The sequence below is a fragment of the Xenopus tropicalis genome, chromosome 7 (genome assembly GCF_000004195.4).
Source record: "Xenopus tropicalis strain Nigerian chromosome 7, UCB_Xtro_10.0, whole genome shotgun sequence".
Taxonomy (NCBI): domain Eukaryota; kingdom Metazoa; phylum Chordata; class Amphibia; order Anura; family Pipidae; genus Xenopus; species Xenopus tropicalis.
In genome coordinates, this window is record NC_030683.2 from 11237486 (window position 1) to 11242027 (window position 4542).

The window sequence follows — 4542 nt, forward strand, 5'->3', positions numbered from 1 at the left end:
AAAAAACAAAACAAAAATATAGTGCAGATCAATAGAATAATGAATGATATTAACACCACACATGCTTAATGGTATATTGCTAAAAACGTGTTGACCCAACTCCGTAGTGAATGAGGTATATAGGATGCACGACGCACACTAGTTTGCGCCGCTCTTTCAGTAGAGGGGGACGCATTACCATGGCAACGCGTCTCACAGGATATGGGTCATAATTGTACTTCCGGTTTGACGCCGGTGTCCCGGATGGTTGTTTGATTAATGTATTATAAATATGGATATTGATAGGCATATTGGATCCATTTGCTCCTGAGGAAGCGTGCAGAGAGCACGCGAAACGCGTTGAGCTACGAGTCATTTGAGACTTTCTATTCTTTGCCATTTTATCACAGCTACATTGTAAGTAGCCTGCATTGAGCAGGGTTTTATATTATTATTAAACGTTTTTACACTATCTTTGCCTCCTTTCTGCTCTATATATATTGAGTGATCTGACCCTCTTCAATCAATTGCCCTGTTGGGTTGGACCTACATGCTCTAGTTCATTGTGTTCTGGTGAGCATCCTATATACCTCATTCACTACGGAGTTGGGTCAACACGTTTTTATCAATATACCATTAAGCACGTGTGGTGTTAATATCATTCATTATTCTATTGATCTGCACTATATTTTTGTTTTTTTTTGCTTTGTTTCTTTATTTTTATGCGCTTCCAACGAATCAATATATGCACCTACTGAGGCTCATCTAAAGGGGGGCTGACACCAACAGGAAGCAGCACGAGACTACGGTCTTCAGCACACTGAACATTCCATTTACACACGGATTTTCACCAAGAAGTGCTGGGTTTTTGAGTGTGTCCTTCCACTCTTAGATAACTCTTAATATTCTTGGAGTCCGGAATGTTTGGAGCTTCTTTCGTCTACGTATAAGTTTCTTCCCCCTGGCTACAGGTTCGGGGCCACGAGCACCCGGACCACCTTGGGACCTGGGTGAGTGGATTTGACCTTGGTTAACTTTCACCGGCTTCTGTCTTTTACCCATATTGGCGTTAGGTTCGGGGTTATGATTAAATTGGTACGAACTGATAATTATAATCAGAGCCTTATATGCTTCACTACTTTGTTGATTTGTTGTTTATTATTTGGATACATGGTATCCTAGTTTTGGAGTTATGGTATTGGAAACAAAACTTGTCTTTCCACCAGAGGGCAGTAATGGAAAATCTTACTGGAACATTATCACTCAATTAGCAAGTTCCTTCGATGAATGTAGTGTATTAAATACGTCTTGAGCTTAAAGGAACAGTAACACCAAAAAAGGAAAGTGTATAAAAGTTATTACAATATAATGTACTGCTGCCCTGCATTGCTACAACTGGTGTGTTTGCCTCAGAAAGACTACTATAGTTTATATAAGTAAGCTGCTGTGTAGCCATGGGGGCAGCCATTTAAAGGAAAAAAGGCACAGGTTACTTAGCAGATAACAGATAAACCCCCATTGTATTGGGCTTAACTACTAGTTATCTGCTATGTAACCTGTGCCTTTTCTCCTTTTTTCCAGCTTGAATGGCTGCCCCATGGCTAGTTTTTGCAGAGCAACAGCACATTATATTTAAATTACTTGAAAACGCTTTAATTTTTTGATGTTATTGTTCCTTTAAAGGGATACTGTCATGATTTTTATGGTTCACCTTTATATTTATGAATTACTCTATACATAGAAAATAATTCACTCTACCATTTAAATTTAAATTTTTCGACCATCAAATGTATTTCTATGGTTGCAATATTGGTGTGTAGACGCCATTGTGCCTGAGTCTGAGCTTTCAGAAGGAGCCAGCTCTATACATTAGATTTGCTTTTAGATAACCTATTGTTTCTCCTACTCCCATGTAACTGGAGGAGTCCCAAGCCGGACTTGGATTTCTTACTATTGAGTGCTATTCTGATACCTACTGGGAGCTGCTATCTTGCTCCCTTCCCATTGTTCTGCTGATCGGCTGCAGGGGGTGAGGGGGGGTATCACTCCAACTTGCAGCGCAGCAGTAAAGTGTGCCTGAGTCTGAGCTTTCAGAAGGAGCCGGCACTACACATTAGAACTGCTTTCAGCTAACCTATTGTTTCTCCTACTCCCATGTAACTGGAGGAGTCCCAAGCCGGACTTGGATTTCTTACTATTGAGTGCTATTCTGATACCTACTGGGAGCTGCTATCTTGCTCCCTTCTTATTGTTCTGCTGATCGGCTGCCGGGGGAAAGGAAGGGGGGCAGTGCAAGTGTGAAGTGTGACTGAAGTTTATCAAACATAGCCTTACATGTTTTGTGCATAAAGCACTTAATCAGAGACTGCCTATGATTAGATGCTTTATTCATGAAAAGCGTAAAGCTGTGTCTTTTGTTGGCCAAATTTAAAGTTTGCAAGTCTGTCCATGGGATCAAAAAGTGCCAGCTATTTTGGTTGTGGTATGAATCTCCTCTTGCTGTAGGTCTGGGACATGTGCCCCTTTACCCCAGATAAACTTGTACACTTATGGGATTATTTATTTATTTAAGCACCTGTGTATAGTTTTTGTTTAATCATGCACAAAAGAAGGCACAAACCAAAAATAAAAGTAGTCACATTCTCTTTCCTGTACTTATGAGTGCAAACTTTCTAGTACAAATCCCATCAATTCACCCAACTAATGTCTGTTGTAAAACTTTGTGGTAAGGAGCAGCTCATTCTAAAGAAGGCTTTTGTTAGTGTGAAAGTACTTTGTTGTGTTCCTTGTGTCCTTTGATTTAATTGAATCTGCCTTCATTGCCGTCTTTAAACTACACTGAAGTGGAAGATACACAGAGAAAATGAAAGGCCAGCATTCCAATAATGCACAGCTCGTGTCATGGAGCCTTGAATCTAGGAATCCTGCTCAGAGGGACATTCATAAACTGTCTGCATCTCCTTGATGAGTCTACATTCCTGTACCTGAAATAACAACATAACTGATTGTTTTTGAAATGTTACCTTGGCTTAGACATATTGTTAGTTTCCCAGTTGCCCTCAGTCATGTGACTTGTGCTCTGATGAACTTCAGTCACTCTTTTCTGCTGCATTGCCAGCTCCCTGATACCTGTACTGCTTAAAATGCTCCCATGCCCCACCTAAAGGTAAATATTATAACAACATTAAAATTTCAAGTATGGCTCACCCAATCCATGAATCATTCAATTACTTTTAGTTATCTGAAATCAGTTCTATTTTGTAGCGCTGGCTCCTTCTGAAAGCTTAAAATCAGGCACAATGCACTGAGATGGCGCCTACACACCAATTTTACAGCTAATTTGTTGGTTCAAGAATAAAAGTTTAAATGGTGGAGGGAATTATTTGTTATGTAAACTGATGGGGACTAGCAATGAGTAAATCTGTCCCGCTTTGCATTGCAGAAAAATTTACATAACAGCAAATGTGCAAAATGCATTGAACTCAATGGGTCTTTTTTCCCAGTGACTTTTTCCATTCCACAAAACCTATTTTTTACCGTGCAACTTATTTTGTGGCAATTGAAGTCTATGGGCATTTAATCAAAGGCAAAACCTGCCAACAAATTTCACTCATCCCTAGTGGGGACAGATTCTCTGACCTTAATGCTCATTCTCTCAAATGCCCCTCACAATGGATTTTCTCCAGTGATTACATCTTACACCCAGTGACTTCATATTGTTACCATTTCAGAAACCTGCAAGAATTGTAAAAACTCCAATCCTAACTCATGTTCATATTAAATCTTAGTATGTTCTTCCAAGGATTTACAGTGATCTGATTAACAGATTGTTGTAGAATCAAGGTTTATTAGCGAATCTTTGGTATATATGTGTGAGCAGAGGGACAGCATGAAGATGTAAACAATATCATGTTAAAAGTAAATAAAAGTTATATTTCATATCATTTATCAGCAATGTGTGCATAAAGCTTTTAATACTGGTATTAGAAGGACACAATTTAAAATTACATCAGTAGGGTCAGCATCAATTTTTATTGAATATTTTATTTCCAACTGAATTCTGACTCCACTTATACAATTATTCAACCATTCCCCCTCCTTTATTATACTGTTCGGATTTTCTTTTTTACAAAAGTGGAAGCAATGTATTCAATTCTGTGACTGAAGCTTTCAATTAATTAGTTTAGTACAATCAAGTCTTATTTTTCTTGCATTTTTTTTGATGAATTACAGATTACAGCTTGCCCCTCACTCACAGTTTATTGAAAACTATCTTGTTCAGAGTGAAGTTTTATGGTTTTACATTAGCTAACACAAAAATTAAATTGCTAAACCATTTTTGCTTCATTTTATTTAAAGAACTCTGGATTTCTCTATTTTTCAGTGTGTAAATAAGAGGATTTAGCACAGGGCCCAGGGCAATGTACAGCAGTGAGAAATACTTGTCTCTTTCCAGGGAATAACTTGTCTTGGGTCTCATATACATGCAAAGTACTGTCCCATAAAGGGTTATCACACAGGTCAGGTGAGAAGCACAGGTAGAAAAGGCTTTTTGTCTCCCCT